We start from the raw sequence: 17,950 nt of genomic DNA, 5'->3' as shown, positions 1-17,950 counted from the left end.
CATCCGCCCGCCGCCGCCGCCGCCGCCGCCCGGCCCCCGAGCACGCCGGCCCCGCGGGCGCCTCGAGGCCGAGTCAAGGTAAGCCCCGGCGGCCGCCGCGCGCCGACCCCGCGGCCCGGCCCCGCTCCCGCCGAGCCGGCCCCGCGGGCGCATTGTTGTGCCCACTGCCAGCCCTCCAGCCGCACACGCTCCTTTGCATACTCTGGTGCTGACGGAACGCCCGCCCCGGCGCGGACCGCTACCCGGGCTCTGCTCCGGGGTCCAGGCGCCTCCTCCTGCAGCCCGACCTCCCTTCCCCGCCCCGTAAGCCCGCCGAGGCCAGCAGCCAGCCTGGCCCCCGGAGCCTGTGCCGCTGATGGCATCTCCCTCCACCCCGCCCCCAGCAAGAACAGAGCTGCTCCCATCCCTGGAACTAATCCCTTCCTCCCGCTCCCCCCCCCCCCCCCCCCCAAACGAGCCCCCCCCGCCCCCCCCCAGTGCCTGGGACGAGCCTTCTGCCTGGTCTACCCACCCTTAGCTGGGGGAGGGGGGGACAGATTGGGGGGCGGGGAGCATGCATGGCACGGAGTGGAAAGTCTTTGCCTCCGCCGTGCAACCCTTCCTCCCCAACATGCCAGCTACCCTCCTGTCCTAAGCACGGAGTCCACCACCACCCCTTTTTCTCAGTCGCAGCTGCCTGGTCAGCACGACCTCTTATGAACATTCTGAGCCCCAACTTTGCAATAAGATGGTAAAAAATGGAAATCCAGAAAGCTGCGAAAAGATTTTCTTTTTTAATGCAATGAATGGGGAGGAGTTCTTTGAGCACCCTTTTATTCACCTCTCTTTCCTCTGGGCTGCCTGCCTGCCCTCCCCTTCCCTCCCCTCCCCCCCAACCTGGATGCCTGTCTGCTGGAAAAGGCGCGATTGCTTCTCTTCCTCTTCTGCCCAAGATCAGGCGCTAAGGTCTAATATCCTTTTTAGCCACACATGTACCCACACTAAGTCTTCTTGATGTTCTTGCGTTCACCAATTCCTCTGAGCAGTTCTTGCCATAACCCCATTTCTCAGACAAAGGCTTAGGAGGGAAAAAGAACCAAACTGTTTCCTGTGTTTGCCATTTTAATGCTGTCCATCCCCACACACCTAATTCCTATCCCTGATGCTTCTCGTGCCAGTGTCTTGAACCTTCAGAGGGGAGGAGGGGGAACTCCTGGGTAGCTTGATACAGTTTCTTTATAAATCTGCATTGTTGCTTCTGGTTTATGGCCATCAAGAAAATACCAGCCCCCACCCAAAATGCACCGCAGCCAAGTCGGCTAAAGGCGATGAGTGTTGGAGTCAGTAGGGGGCGCATTCCCTGCACTGGGTAAGGCTGCAGAGGGGGGAAGGGCCCCAGAGCTAGAACAGGATGTGCTTCACAGCGCCTTCTACAGACCATGGGAAAATGGACCCAGCAAGACACACACTCTCGCACTCTTAGTTGGTGAGCTGACAGCAACATGGCGAAGGATTAAGTGAGTCAAGAGCGGTGATTTTATTTCTTTTAAAGAATCCACCCTGCATTTTAGAAGTTCTCTTTTTACTTTTTCAAAACTGTTGACCCTCAGACAATCCACATTTGTTCTTGGCACATCATTGGTACACAAGATTTCCTATTCTTTGGAATTCTGGAATTCTTCCACCTTAAGCTTTGAATGTGTCACCATGTCTTTCCAAGGTCAGATGGTAAAGGGGAAAGTTTAAAACCTGAGAGTTACGGGTTTGCGGGTATTGCTGATTACCTCCTTTCTTCATGGCCCACATCTTTCCAACTCTTTGAGAGTTAAAAATCATTCTTGAAAGATGCTAGATTTTAGTGGGGTAGTAATTTTCATAAGCATGTAGATGGGTGTCATGATTTGCAAAGCCTTGTTGGTAAACATTAAACCCACGTTGAGTTCTTCATGGTCAAACTCAACAGAGTTGATTGTAAAATTTTGTCGTCTTCTAACTTTGGGCTTGCAATTGCCATTCATTTTCTTATTAGCCAACCACCTTTGCAAAAGCATTGACACCGGTCTTCTGTGAGCACCCACCTTCTTAGGGAGTGTTGATTTCTATAGATTTTACTCCTCTTGTTATTTCCATAGGTGTGAGATGCACAATGCGAAACCTAGGCCCCAGCTTTTGCACCATGATGCACAGGGTTGTACTTTTTGTACTGAACTGATAGGTGGCCTAGTGGTTATGCCCTGTACTACCATTTTGAGGATCTGGACTCCGTTCCTGCCTTGCTCTTTGGACCACATTGTCAATTCACACCGGTGGGTATATTCATTTTGGAGGGTGGGAACTGCAGCAACAGGGAATCCAGAGACTTCTTCCTCCTTGGTCACCACCAAAGCCAACACTTCCAAAATTTCAGCCTAGCCACATTCCTCAAGGAACCGGTTAGAGCTGGTTGCAGTCATGGGTTCTGAACAGAGAAATGACTTATGGCTTGTTTAAGAGAAAATTTAAGTTGCTAATACTGTTTTAATCATTTACATTCTGCACTCTTGTGTATAAAGTATCTTAAGTTCTCAATTATTGTTATCTAGATGACCCAATCTCAAGAGTTGCTAAGCTTCTGTAAATCTTACCGATTCTCTGATCAGAACAGGCGTTTCCATGAACATGTACTTGCTACCAATGATTGACAGTGGTTGTTGATACTTGGGGTACTTGTAAGACTTTGTTGCAAGTATTTTATATAGATAACACCAAGGTAAATTTATGGGGAATTGAATGGGTGTATTCTTTGATACATAGTTAACCAGTTGGTGCTTAAGGGAGAATTTTCCTGGAACATTTGCTATTAAGTAACATTTTGGTGAGTGAAAAGGAGGCAGCTTGGTTCAGGTATTCCAATGGAGACTTAACTATATTGGTTTTGAAGTTTTTTAGTAAATGCAAGAATCAGATTTTAAATCTAATTGGTGATATTTATAATATTTAAATACTGCTTAGTATATGTTAAATGGAAATAATTTTGACCTGTACTTGGTCTTTGATATATAGTTATATGAGTTTTTAAATGAGTAATTTGGAAACAACTTATTTGAGGTGCGTTTGAGATGAATGAAATTTGTGAAGGTCCTTCTGTTTGATTCGGCAAATTATACCTAAGATACAGTGTTAATTGATATCCTTAGTGGTAATAGCCATTTTCCCCCTACAGGAAAACTTGCTATGAGCTCTTAGCATGTATTTTGCAGTTTCAAGGTTTCCTGGTTTGGGCATCAAAAGTGAGTGAATGAATGAATAGTGAAACAGTTGGGCTTGAAAGCTGGAATTTAGGTAAACTATGAGAGTTCATTAAAAGAACTGTAAAAAGCCTCTACTAACCAGAGGGTGGGGATGGGTATTCTGTTTAATTAAACTTTAAGTAGAAGTTCCTTCTTTATCTTGGCCATTGTTGAAAATTTCCTAAAATTACCTTATCAGAGGCCACTAGACATTGAATTAATTAAATCTTTGATTTTGGTTCTTAATGTCTCTGTATCGAAAATATAGGAGATTGGGCTCTGAATCTCTAAAGACATCTGGCCCTGCCTGTCCTGGAGGTCATTGGTAGTAAACATACCCACTGTGAATTTGTTTTGCTTAAATTTCTCTTTTTTTTCCTTAAACCAGAGTGCAGGAAAAGTTCTAATACTATTTATATTAAAAATAAAACGTCACCATGTTGAACAGATTAAGTGTCAAGTAAGTTCTCAATTATTGTTATTTTGATGACCCAATCTCAAGAGTTGCTAAGCTGTTAAAAACCTTAAAGATTCTTTGATCAGAATAGGCCTTTTCATGAACATGTAGTTGCTACCAGATAATCAGCTTAAATTGGCTTTTACCAAGTAAAAATGACTTCTGTTTTTTGTTCTAACATATATGAACAAGTTTATTACTTCAATTTGATTATTAAAAGTATAATTAAGTAAAGTGCACAATGTGTTAAATTGTTGCTTTCCTTGTAACTTCACAAAATTTGAAAAGTACTACTAAGCATAATTTCTAGTATTGAAAATTTTAAGTATTCAGCAATCTGTTGGTTGATACATTTAAGGTGGTGTACACATGCTGGCTACATATTTAATTGTGGAAATTAATGAGGAAGATAGAGCTGATGAGTTGCAAAGGAGCAAGTAGGGATCAATAATTGGCTAGAGAGAGAAAAGAAAAATCTCAGTATCAGTAGTATTTTTGTCTTTTGGGAACTATATATAAATAACAAAATTGCATAAGTTGTAATAGACTTCGGCAGGTTGACTCCATCAATTGGTGTGTACATATATACACGTAAAATACAACTGACTTTTTAGAGTTGGAAGTAACTGTTAACTAAATACAAAGTCCCACCATCAGAGATGTGGTTGGGAAACAGTACATTTAACTACAGAAAAAACGTCGGAATTAGATATTGTCGTTTTTCTTTAAATAACCTATTAAAATCTTAGATAACTTACAAAATGTTGTCAAAGTAGCCAAAAAATGGAAAATTTTGTGAGATTAGAAACTAATTTGTAGTTTACACCAAAATGCCCGAAACTGCTGTGTAATAATCTACATGTTCATCCTAAACTTCCAAAAGGGCTTTTACTTTAAAGTCTGTTATGTCTTCCAGAAGATAAAATATTTCCCATGGGAGTTTAACTTCCATTTATTTGCCTAAAAGGCATGAACATTAAGTCCAATGTTGTTACACTAAGTAAATAATTTAATTATAGTTAGACTCACAGAGCTTGACATGTTATTAGCATCGTGCACACTTCTAGTGAGCCATATTTTGCTGATGTGTATCACTGTCAGTTCTACCTTTTATGTTGTTAGTTTGGATACTTGACATTTGAAACTGGTGAGAACCAAAGCCCCACACTAACTGAATTGATACTTTGAATGTAGAAGTTGTTTCTTCTTTACTCATTGGTACTTGCTGCCTTAATCATTGAGATACTTTATAAAAGAAGCCATCCTTGTTTTGCCCAGCGTGAGTGGCCACCGTTCATCGTGACTTCATGATTTTTATATTGTTTGTTTGCCTGATCCTGCTAATTACAAAGTGAGGGGAAGGATGATTGTGCTCCCTCAGTCTTTCTGTGTCTTAGTACTCCTTAGACCTGTGTTTTGGTTGTGACCTACCTTTGTTATCTTGCAATTCAGGAGTCATCTTAAATGAGAATCCATATTCTTGTTCCACTGGAAGAAGGCTCTCCTCATATATTATCAGGCTTCTCAGATTGGGATATATATATATCAACTTGATTATAATGTGATGTTTTGTCTATATTAGGAAGTCACAGATAAAATGTGAGCCAACTATATACAGGAACTGTTTTGATTGAGAGCACACATTTTCTAATCAGTGTAAAATGCAAAGTTCTTTTCACTATTTCAGTTCTGGGTTCTCTCATCTCCATGTTTGCATTCACTTGTCCTCTGGTTGTAGTTCTTTGGAAATGCACACTCAAGCTTCCTTGCTTTTATTGATCCCTAGCTTAGTTCTAAGACCACAGCTTGAGAAATAATAACATTTCCAGAATTGCAGCAATGTTCCTGAAATAAAGGTGTGGAAATTAAGAGGAAAGTCTAAGTGCTTTTGATAGAGTTTACTAAGGAAGACTGCCCTGAACATGTACCACAGTTTAAGATTTAAGATTTAACTCCAAAACATGCACATAATCTATAGGAGGCTCATGCATTGTTTGACCATCCCTTAGAATTAAAAATAAATCCCTACACATCCTAACTCCCTCTCCAGTAAGGATATAGATTTGTGATTGAGTCACTCAGCTATGAGTTGTTTGTCTTTATGTGTCACTTCTTATATGACTTGGTTGATGCCTTTAAGAACGGAGAACCATGAGTGTAAAGGCCTCTTTGCTAGCCTTTAGGGTAATATAAATGATGCCCATTTTATTTGGCAAACATTTTCTAAACCATTCTGAATTTTCTCAGGATCGTCCTTGTTTCACAAGTGGGGAAGTCAAGGCACTTCAGCTTGCGGTGTTGAAGTGAGACACAAAGGGCGTCCATGCCAGGCCTGTGCTTGAACACAGGCTTTTGTAGGGTTCGCATGTGCTCTTTGGCTAATAATGAGGGTTCACATGAATGTTTCGTAATGATAATGCTGCTTCATGCTTCTGTGTCCGTGAAGACCCAAGGATCCTGCGTGCGCTTGACAGTCAGAGAGGCTGACCAAACCCCGAGCAAGAGAGGACCAGCAAAATTGTGTTAGGGGTGGTCACTTGAAGCAGCACGTCTGGTTTGAAGTTGCCTGTACAAGGATCTTAAAAAAAAAAAAAAAAAGAAAGAAAGTTTGTTTATGGTCCTGTTGCTTTTCGAATGTTTTGGTTGAGGGCAGTCTTGTTCTTTCTTTCCTCTGGAAAGTCATTTTTGTTTAGACAGATAATTGTTGGCTTTTGCCCTTCTGCCTTTCCATTTTCTGAACCCTCTGGTCTCCATTTAAGAGTTAGTGGAAGCCTGTACTTGCATTGAAACATGCGGCTTTTTCTGGTGGGGACTGGCAACAATTGAGAACCTGTATGAGTGGTTTCTCTTCAGATCTGTTACATCTGAAGAGACTTCTGTCTAGCAGAAATATGGAAGAATGCATTAAAGTTTTAAATTGGGGGTGGGGGTTGTAAACGTAGGTCAACAGTTGCAATTCTTGCTCTTGTGAAAGGAGTGAACTAGAACTGGGAGTGTCCTATGCAGTTGGCTCAAAGTCCTGGTCCAAAATCAGGTAGGCTTAAAAACAACACCCAAGAAAAACTACTCTGCAGAAACCATAAGAGTCGAGCCACCAAGTGGCAAAGACTGCTGCACAAATAATAGCTCTGTTACAGAGAAAGCTTTGCCTATTAGGCCTTGACTTCTAGGAGATTGCTCAGAAAAACTTGAGGTGATTTAGGTAAATAATTCTGTTATTCATGAATGAGAAAAGTTCCTTTCCGTTACTCCAGGAAAATTATTTCCGAGTAGTTGTGATAGAGCATGGAAATTTTCTCATTAAGGAATTGAAAATTCCACTACTTTGTGTCCTACACCTTTTAGATGACCAGACCAGTGACATGCTCCTGGAATGATTAAAATGGATATGTCTGGATGTCTTCTTGGGCCTACTGGTGAATTGATTTCCCACTTTCACGTTTCTCCTAAGCCCGTTTGTCCACCTGTATTGGCAGCAACAGTGCTCAGCTGTGGGGTATGTGGGCAGCAAAGGGTTGCAGTCATTCCCTGTGGGGTGTGTCTGCCTTGCTGGAATGCTTGTTTAAAATGGAGTAAATTGGGAAATGCTCCCCATCTCATACTCTCTAAAGCTAGATGAAGTTGTTAGAAATAGTCTCTCTCTCTCTCTCTCTCTCTCTCTCTCTTTTTTTTTTTTTTTTTTTTTTTTTTTGGTGAGCTGTGAGGCATCTTTCTCCCTTTCAGGTAAAATTCTTTGTGAACTTCAGTATGTAAAATCAATAAAGGGTTAGGGAGCACACCTTCAGTTCCTCGGCTTTCATCTCGTCTCTCCAGCATCGTCTTTCCTTCCATGCATGTGTTCTGTCATCGTTTCAGCACATTCTCAAAACCCTGAAAGCCTTTGGTTCCATTGGTGTTCTGTAAATTCTGGTGGTCACCACTAGGATTCTCCTCTAAATTCTCTCAAGTAACAGGATAAACCGCAACATAATAGTTTCTGGTTGTAGACACTAGTCTTTTAGTTTGAAAAGTCTTTAGAAGAGAAGTAACCCACATATTTTTTTATGCAAAATCTAGCTCATACCTTTATGTTTCTGTGTGACTGTAAGTCACTAGGTTTATTGTGGGTACTTGGAGATGTTAAATTGCATGTGCATTTTAAGTGCCACAGAGTTTATAAGGTTAAGAATATGCTAATCACAAATGCAAAGTATTATGTGTGTGAATGCACATTGTAATGTGTCTTAGAACAGATATATAGCAACCACATCTGATGATCAGGATTAATAGTCCATATTTTTTTAAAAGATTATAACAGTGTGAGCTTATAATTTTCAAAGTGACTAGTATCTGATGTGGTTTAAAATAATAACTGCTTTAAGTGTTAACTGGCAGCATCTCATTTAATCCTTCTGACATTGGAATTGAACAATAGAATAGTGTCCTTCCGCATATACCATAAGGAAGGAGACCTCCAGAGGTTAAGTAACTTTTTTAGGTTCACAAAGCTAGTAAGTGGCAGAGTGAGGATTAAGTAAGGACACAGATCTGCCCAGCTCTGCAGCCGTGTTCTTAATTACTACATTGTACTGTCTTTCTTCTGAGCAGAGGAAAGCTTTTAGTGTGTTGTGTCCCCCTACTTGTTAATAGAAATTTGAAGTTGTGAGGTAAAAATTTTACATGTGGCTAACAGATCAGCTAAATTTTTATTCATGAAAACAGTATAGTTTTAACTGGAAAACAGAAATGTTGATGTAGGCTGTAGGCTTCACCCTTGAACTTCATCTTCCTTTTGCCGTCATTTCAGTATCTTACTGTCTTACACCTAAGGCTCTGTGCAGACCTTTCAGATTGTGTGGGTCTGCGGTGGTTGTCAACTCCTTCTGGTGATTCTGACGGTTGCCGAGGTCCGATACTGCACTCTGCATGGGCTTCTCCTAGACCTTTTGTAATAGTATCTGCCAAACGGCTGGATTTAATTCTCTTCAAGTGCCCATAGAATTGTATCCTTTCTCTGCTTCGTTGACTGCAGCACCTCCTCAGTGCCTACCAGATACAGCTGCAGGCTCTGGTGTCACACTCAAGACTTCTGTCCTATCCCCAAGCTGCCTTTCCAACCCTGTCATTCCTTATTATTTAGAAGGTTGGCATAGCAGCCATTCTGGACTCTACATAGTTTCTAGAATTCCTTGCTGTCCCACTTCTGGAACTGTACCAGCAAGTTTGTTTTGTTTTGTTTGCAGTGAATGCAGATTCTCAACTAAACTAGTGGCCCCGCTTAGCATCTGCTTCCACCTTCTCCTGCATTCCCCTATGGAGAATGAATTCTCCCTCTTATAAAACCTCAGAGCATTTACTTCATGATACATCTGACACTTTGCTGCTTTTTCTGTGGTTGTTTATAGGGTGTCCTCTCTGTAAGTCCTTTCTAGGCAGGGGCTGGTGTTTAGTCTACATTTATTAAGTGCCTGCTATGAGTCAGCCACTGCTGTAGATGCTAGATATCTAGTATCTAGCAAGAGGGGAAAAAAGACAAAAAAGCTAAGCAGGGTCTTTTTAATAGACTCTTCTTTGCTTTGGATAGTGAGATAGCACCCTTGTCTTACTGAATATTTAAGTTTGTAATTCCATCATTTGAAATCAGAAAAATCAATCTCTGCTGAAAAATAATTCATAGTGGATATAATTTACAGACATAAATACCTCTTTACCACACTGTATCAATCATAATTTCAGGTCATAGTCTGATAAATCTGAAATCACTTGTGATAAGCATTTAAAATAAAACAAATTTTAAATCACAGTGTAATTATAATTTTGGAGATGGGTAATGTGATGAATGGGGCTGTTTATTTCCCATTAAATTCTTAGTTTGATATTAATGAGCCACCCACATGAAAGAAAACAAAACTTGTCAAAATTGTTTCCATCATTGTGTTACCTTTGAAAAGGTTTCCTAATTTATTTTTCCTAGGACCTTTCCCCTTGTACAGTTCTATCCTTAAAACTGTTTGGAAGAAACTTAAGGGTTATTTAAAAATTTAATACATGGAAATTCTTTGAAAATCTTTTCTGTACCACTACATTCTCCAGAATCATTTCCCTTCTGCAAAACTAAAAAAAACAGTTGAACTGGGCTGCCTGGGGGCTCAGTAGGTTAAAGCCTCTGCCTTCGGCTCAGGTCATGATCTCAGGGTCCTGGGATCGAGCCCCACATCGGGCTCTCTGCTCAGCGGGGAGCCTGCTTCCCTCTCTCTCTCTGCCTGCCTCTCTGCCTACTTGTGATCTCTGTCTGTCAAATAAATAAAATCTTTAAAAAAAATTTTAAAACAGTTGAACTTATTAAAGTAACCTCAGCTGGATTAACTCTTAGTTAAGGCCGGGTGAACTGGAGCCTTTGACATTGACAGAAATGATACATTCCTCTCTTCCTGGCGTCTTGGAATAGAGCAGATCTGCCAGGAAAGTGAATTCTAAGATATTTTTTTTTTTTTTTAAATATCCAACAGTTTGGCGGCCATTAATAATGTTACCATAGAGTCTTTCATTTAATATTGTCCAGAATGGTTTGGAAATTATAAAGTCCTTCAAAGTTCCTGTATTACATCCAGGTCTTGCTCTAGAGGATCTGTCCTGTTCAAAAAAAAAAAGTCTTAACAGATGCTTAATGTTCATAGATTTGGCAGAGTCATCAATGATAAATGCCTCTCATTTTGAACCCACTCCATCCTGCTGGTAAAACTACGAGCAAACCTTATTTGGTTCCATATTCAGTACTGTTGCCTTAAATTTTCCAGGAGCCACACTGAAAAAAAATATTTTTAATTGTGGTAAAATACCCCCTAAAATTTACCATTTTATTTATTTATTTGACAGAGATCACAAGTACACAGAGAGAGAGGAGGAAGCAGGCTCCCTGCCGAGCAGAGAGCTGGATGTGGGGCTTGATCCCAGAACCCTGGGATCATGACCTGAGCTGAAGGCAGAGGCTTTAACCCACTGAGCCACTCAGGTGCCCCAAAATTTACGGTTTTAATGACTTCTAAGTGTAAAGTCCTTTGTCATTAAGTACACTCACATTGTCATGCAGCCTTTACTACTGTTTATCTCCAGAACTTTTTTCATCTTACAAAACTGAATCCTATACCCATTAAACACCCAAGTCTCCATTCTCCTCTCTACCCAGCCCTTGACAACCACCTTCTTCTGTCTGAATTTCACTTTCAGTACTCATATTAGTAGAAGCACAAAAAGTATTTGCCCTTTTGCGATCAGCTTATTTCAGTTAGCAGGTCTTCAAGATTCGTCTGTTTCCACTAGCCACATTTTAACATTTAATTTCATTTAATGTTAACACTTATTTTTTTTTTTAAGATTTTATTTATTTGAGAGAGAGGTCACAAGCAGGCAGAGAGGGGGAAGCAGACTCCCTGCTGAGCAGAGAGCCCGAACACTTAATTTAAAGATGAAATTAATTTTAACATATCTTTAACCTGGTACATCCAAAGTATAACTTCAGCATGTCAATATTTTTGAAAAGGTAGTCATGAGGTATTGCATTTTTTCATACTAAGCCTTGGAAATCCCAAGTATGTTTTACATGTGAAAGCATACTGCAGATGGGCAGAGGACTTGAATAGATTTTTCTCCAAAGAAGACATAGAAGTAGCCAATTAACAAATGAAAAGATACTCAGTATCCATTAATCATTAGAGAAATGCACATCACACTTACAGTGAAATACTATCTCATACACGTTAAGATGGCTAGTATTAAACATTTAACGGGTGTTGGTAAGGATGTGGAGAAATAGGAGGCATTGTGCACTGTTGATGGGAATGTAAATGAAGAACCACTGTGGAACCATAAAATTACTGTGTGAAGAGATATTTGTACACCCATGTTCACAGCAGTATTCACAATAGCTAAAAGATGGAACCAGTCCAAGTGTCCCTCCCATCACCTGCCAAATGTGTGCACATATAGCGTGGAGTGTTATTCAGCCTTTAAAAGAAAGGGAATTTTGACACAGGCTCCAACATGGATAAACCTGGAGGGAAGGGATATGATGCTAAGTAAAACAAGCCAGGCACAAAAAGACAAGTACTTTGTGGTTCAACTTACATGAAGTACTTAGAGTAGTCAGAGTCAAGGAGACAGTAGAATTGTGGCTGCCCAGTGAAGAGCGGGAGTTAGTATTTAATGTACAGAGCTTCAGTTTTACAACATGAAAAGAGTTCTGGAGATGGGTAGTGGTGGTGATGGTGGCATGATATTAGGACTAAGTATCACTGAACTCTGTGCTAAAAATTCTGGAGATGGTAAATTTTATGTGTGTTTTACCACAATAAAAATAAATTAATTTAAAGCATATCTCCGTTCACTTCAGACTAGCCGTATTCTTCATGATGAATAGCTGTTTGTGGCTAGCATCTACCTATTGGAAGGAAAGCACAGTTCTTAAAAATTAAAAACTTTTCCGGCAGCATTAGTTTTCTTGCTGCAGGACTAAATGCTGAGATACAAAAGATTCATTTCCCTTTAAAAGAAAAATTAGATGTGCATAAAAAGCTGGAAGGGTAAGCATGCCCTGAGTTAACTCTTTACATATACTTATTTGTGTTCCTTGCCTTTTCCGTATTTGTTCTATTAGGCCCAATTGCTTTTTTCTTTTGTAACAGCTTTACTGAGAGGTGCTTCATACACCATACAGTCCACCCCTTTAAAGTATACAATTTGATGTTTCTTAGTGTATTCCGAGTAGTGCAGCTAACACCGCAGTCCGTTTTTTGTGGTATCTTCATCATCCCACAAAGAACCTGGTTCCCATGAGCAGTTGCCGTCTGCTGTCCCCCGGCTCCTCTAGCCTTGGGCAACTTTACCCTTTACTCTCTAGATTTGCCTATTCTGCACCTTTTATGTAAATGGAATCATACAGTAAGCGGGCTTTTGTGACTGACTTCTTTCCCTGAGTATAATTTTGCAGGGTTCATCGATGTTCTGGCATATAGCAGTACTTCATTTTTTATGGCTGAATCATATTTCGCTGTATGAATAGACCACATTTTATTTATGGAGATTTGGGTTCTTTGTCCTTCTTGGGTATTAATGACTACTGTGAGACCATTCCTGTACAGGTTTTTGGTTTTTGGGTTTTTTGTGGGGTTTTTTTGGTGGTTTTGGTTTTTTAGGATTTTATTTACTTGAGAGTGAGCGAGCCTGGGGGCAAAGGGGCAGAGGCAGAGGAAGAGAATCTCAAGCAGACTCCCAAGCTGAGGGCGGAGCCCGTGCAGGGTTCTGTCTCACCACCCATGAGATCACAACACGAGCCAAAATCAAGAGTCAGACGCTTGGCTGACTGTGAGCCCCTCAGGCACCCTCGTGTACAGGTTTTGGTGTGTATGTATGTTTTTATTTCCCAGTTGCTTTTGTAATAAAAACAAACGGAACTTTATTTGCAAAAAGGAGCCTTAAAGGTAGTTGAAAGCAGACTGCCCTCCTGCCTAACCTACTACTGTCCGGAAAAAGAAGGATCATTAAAGCCTCTGCTTTCCCAAGCAACTTTTGGAATAGCATGTTTTGAGTATAGATAATGGGGAGGTGATAAAAGAGAGACAAAAGATACATATGTTTTTGAAATGCTGCTGTTTTGTTGAGGGATACCAAGGTTGTGGTTTTCATTTTGCAGGATATTAATACATCGGGATTATCTTCCTGATGTGAGTATCTGTTGACTCTTGGCATCCATGGTGATGGTTAAAAGCACTTTCAGGCAAGTGGGCTCAGAGCTAGGTTCTTGTTTCAGTTCTTCTCAGGATCTGACGGGACCATCTGACCTGAGATGTGTGTGTATTCTTAATCTGTTTCATCACTTGAGCTAGTTTGGTTGAACTTGTTTGAGGTTGTTTCAACTTAGAGTATGAAGTTCTGGCACTTTCAGTGTATGTATTTAACATGCTCTTGTTTACCTTTAATGTCTGAGATAAGAACTTCCTCTAAAAGGGTAGTGGGAGGAGCGCAGCATTTTAGATCTGGAGATAACCTTGAGACCCAGGTCTGTCACACGGACAAGCTGATCACCTTAGGCCAGTTGCTTCACCTCAGTTGCTAATCTGTAAAATGAGAAGAGTATAGATGAGGCAACCCTTCGGTTCTTTCAGTGATTCACAGTGCTACATTTTGGAATCAGAATGTTCATGTCCCTTTAACTGAGAAGATACTTAAAAACTTGATAGTTAACTTCCCTTTAACCAGACTTGGATTCAGTACAGGTTTTTGTTCCCACCAACTGAACTACCTAATACTGAGAAGCACAACATGTATTTTTAAAAAATAAAAGATTTTGGTTGATTGTTGTAATATGTGTAAAGTGGCTGCCACCAACACAGTGCACCTTTTCGGAACAATAATTTTAAAATAATATCTCAGGTAGAGCATGTGACTCTTGATCTCTGGGTTATGAGTTCAAGCCTCGTGTTGGGCACAGAGATTACTTTTTTAAAAATAGTAATATATTAGGGGCGTCTGTCTGGGAACCTCAGTTAGTTAAGCACCCAACTCTTTATTTTTGGCTCCATTCATGATCTCAGGGTCATGGGATCAAGCCCCACATTGGGCCCTCCACCAGTCGCAGCATCTGCTTGGAATTCTCTCTCTCTTTCTCTCTAACAATAAAAATAATACAATTTTTAAGAAAATATCTAGAACTAGACAAGTGTTGTCCCACTTGACTTCTGATGGTGTCACATCTGGAAATACGTTTATTCAGGGCACCAGAGAGGTTGACAGATTGGAGCCCATCCACTAGTGATTGGCTCCTGTGATAACAGAAGTAATGGTGAAAAAAACTGAGCATGCTTGACTTGGGAGGAGGGAAGGAGGAAGGGTCTTAAAAATGTGAAAGGCTGTTCTGTGGCTAGGGAATTCGATTTCTGTAGACTGAACTGAGAACTGTGGGCTTGTGAACAGAGATGTCCAATATGGAACAAACTGCCTAGCGGGGTTTGTGCTCCGCTCACTTATGATCAGGCGGAAAGAGTGTCTTAGATTAAAGCGGGGCTCTTTGTGGAAGGGATTCACACATTGTTTATAGACTGTGGCCAGAAGTATTGCTGTACCAGATGCTACATTTAGGGAAATGTACTCATTTTGCCTTTCATAAGTAACAAGTCTGCTTACCACAAAAAAAAAAGTATAAAAACTGTGGAATTTAATCACTGATTTGGTAAAAACTTCAAAATCAAAGTGTCTTTTTTTCTGGAGGCAGTTTTGTATTTGATACAATTAACTCCACTGTAATTTTTTTTATTAGAAAATAGTAAAAGTCAGTGCAGTTAGTAGATGAGTATAGAAGAAAACAGAAGTTGGTTACATTTTCTGTTGGCTTCTTATCTTTATTAACAGTGTTCTAATACAATAACCTTTGCAAAATAATTGGTGTTCATTATTCATAGTTGGCTTTTGGTACAAGTGTGTCTTCATTTGCAAGTAGTTTTCCTAATCCTCCTGGGCTTTACAAATAACCCCCCCCCCTTTTTTTAGTTTCAACACTACTGCACATTTTCTGTTACTTAAGGAGAAAGGAGGGGGTGCCTGGGTGGCTCAGTGGGTCAAGCCACTGCCTTCGGCTCAGGTCATGATCTCAGAGTCCTGGGATCGAGCCCCGCATCGGGCTCTCTGCTCGGCAGGGAGCCTGCTTCCTCCTTTCTCTGTGCCTGCCTCTCTGCCTGCTTGTCATCTCTCTCTGTCAAATAAATAAATAAAATCTTTAAAAAAAAAAAAAAAAGGAGAAAGGAGTCTAAACTTCTCACCTCTGTCATGCTGCACACTTTTACTGCTAATCCAGAAGAGCATTCTGCCCTGGATTGTCAGTTACTTGTTCTGTCGTATTTGGAATTGAGAAAGAGAGGAGACAGTTAGATCTGCCTTTCTGTGAAGAGCCTCTGGCATCTGCAACGTCTTTTACCCGAGCTTATAGGAAATTGAAAGATTAGTTGCTTCTGTTTGGGACTATGTTTGTTGTTGTTGTGTAAAGAAGGAGAAGGATGGTTTCTTCCAGACCAAATGTAGGTTCTGGGCTCTCAACATGCTCACTCATCAGAGGGCTATTCTAAAAAGGCTTTATGGGGTTTATTTTTTTCAAAATACACACATATAAACCTATTTACAACTGGCTTAGTTTAAATGTAGGACCTAGTGACACCCTTAGAAAACAAATAAGGTATCTCTCTTTACTATTTCTGATCCCAGAATAGTCAGGAAAGATAAGCACTTACTGATTATAAAAAGAAACAGTGTTTTACAGTGACCACAGTTTTACTCAGTGATATTGACAGGTATTAAGTATGTTGTTGAGGGGGTGGTAGGAGGAAAAGTGAGCACATAAATAAGGAAATGATGTTTTCTTTCTGCGTGGTTTTTATTTTAATGGGTCCTAAATGTTTCCACAGAGACATCACAAAATCCGTTTAAAAAAAAAAAAGTATGATCTTGGGTAGCATGAAGATTTATGACAGTCTTCTTAAAATGTCTGTGTGTCTTAACAAAACAGTACTTTTTAGTTAGTGGTTTAAAGAAACTTCAAATATATCTGATCCTTAAATCCCAGCACAGGTTATAAGATCTTTATATAAACACTTGCATCTGTGTGACATTAGAATACTCTGTTTTCTTGATTTAATATCAAAAATCTGAATTTCCTCTGTGTTAGTTTGGATTGATGATGTTACCAAAAATGAAACTGTCTATATTGTAGTAGTTAAAATGTCTTCCTAGTTTTTATAACATAGAAAATACAACTGCTGTTTTTCTTCACTAGTAATGGACTTATTTCCAGCCTTTGATTTCCCCCCCCAACCTCCACTAAAAGATTTTCTCAGATGTGTGTTTTTCTTTACAGCTTAATGTAGAAATGTTTAAAGGACACCACCAAAGTATAAACTGTATTCTGATCCTTAGGCTTACTGTGGGCTTCTGACAGCCATACTCTGATCAGGCTGTAATTTTACTCAGGGGAGATTTTCAGTAAACTTTTAGAATTCTGTTGTAGCCATCAAACTTCTGCTTTGGTTGATTGTCCACTAGGTCCTCATTCTACATTTCAGACAGCTCACCTTGGCATAAATTTTCATTAGAAGCTTAATTTAGACAAGTAACTATTTCAAGGAGATACTTAGTAACTGGGAAGTTTTCCTCCTCCTTCCTGCCGGTTCAACCTCTGAGCCCCTCCGCTTTTTTCTTTCTTTCTTTTTTTTTTAATAAGTCAGCTAAGAGTTGTTCAGAAACAAGGGTTTCCTCTTTATAAGGGGGGGTGGGAGCTTGTTGAAAACCATTTGTTTAGGCCAAGCAGCTTGTGTTTAGGTGCTACCAGGAAGAAGTAACCATTCCTGTCTAGCTGTCAGTGCAGTGTTAGAAACGTTTTCTTAAGAAAATTGTAAATTTGTATTCACTGATACAACTGATGCATTAGCTGTCACTCTGCAGATTTTGGTTCACAGATATAAGAAAGTTGCAGGTGATGGAAATTAGGGCGTGCTATCATATTTACTTCTGTATTTTCTGGTATGTTAAATTAATACCATATGTTCTTATGAAGAACTTGGGAACCTAAGAAGGCACATAAAAATATGAAGAATTATATCCTGGAAAATGTCATGTTAACATCCACACTTGTGGTAGCTTAAAAGATAATCTGGAAAAGTTTGATCTGGAGGCTTTTTTTTTTTTTCTCCTGGCTTGTTTGATTAACTGTGCCTGGTCAAAGGTTTAAAGTTTATGGGGTATTTTTGTTTTTGTTTTTGTTACTTTCTGTGGGCACACTTACAGATGTTTTCCTGCTTTTTCCCTACTCCAAAAAAAAAAAAAAAAAAACAGACAAAGTGATGTCATCCTCCATCCCTTTGCAAGGAACCTTATCGTGTACATAGAAAGGCCTCATGACTCTTGGTGTATCAGGTCTTGCAAACCTTGCCTTGAGTGGGCTAAACTAGAAACATCTGCTGTCGGGATCCCCTGTCTTCCTGACCCAGAAGAATGTCAATACAACACCTGATTTGATCCAAGCCTTTTGGCAGAGCTTTTGTTTCATAAATAATTATAATTGTGTTTCTCAGATGATGACCTCTTTGCTTAAGTGATGTTTAGTCATTGAGATGTTGTTATTCTTCACCTGTACAGGTTCATCCTATAGATCCTTCCTCATGAGACAGGCTCAATCTGCCTCATTTCTCTCTTGGTATGTGGAGTAAAGGAGTATTTTAGTTTTGGT

The 17,950-nt window shown here is 40.1% G+C and overlaps 1 protein-coding gene across 3 annotated transcripts in view; it reads left to right on the top strand.

The window, feature by feature from the left end:
* The first annotated feature begins 9 nt into the window (after window positions 1-9).
* ADNP (activity dependent neuroprotector homeobox) overlaps window positions 10-17,950 on the top strand; it is a 31,221-nt gene continuing 13,280 nt past the window's right edge. The window contains exons 1-3 of one of the 3 annotated variants that reach the window (XM_059407227.1): window positions 13-78; window positions 2,112-2,285; window positions 3,637-3,708. The gene's annotated coding sequence lies outside the window, so the exon portion shown is untranslated. Of the gene's footprint in view, window positions 79-2,111; window positions 2,286-3,636; window positions 3,709-17,950 lie in introns of all 3 variants that reach the window. The other 2 variants (XM_059407226.1, XM_059407228.1) reach the window with 2 other exon arrangements.

Source organism: Mustela nigripes, chromosome 7 (assembly GCF_022355385.1).
Source record: "Mustela nigripes isolate SB6536 chromosome 7, MUSNIG.SB6536, whole genome shotgun sequence".
Lineage (NCBI taxonomy): Eukaryota > Metazoa > Chordata > Mammalia > Carnivora > Mustelidae > Mustela > Mustela nigripes.
This window is presented reverse-complemented; position numbering and strand designations above follow the sequence as displayed.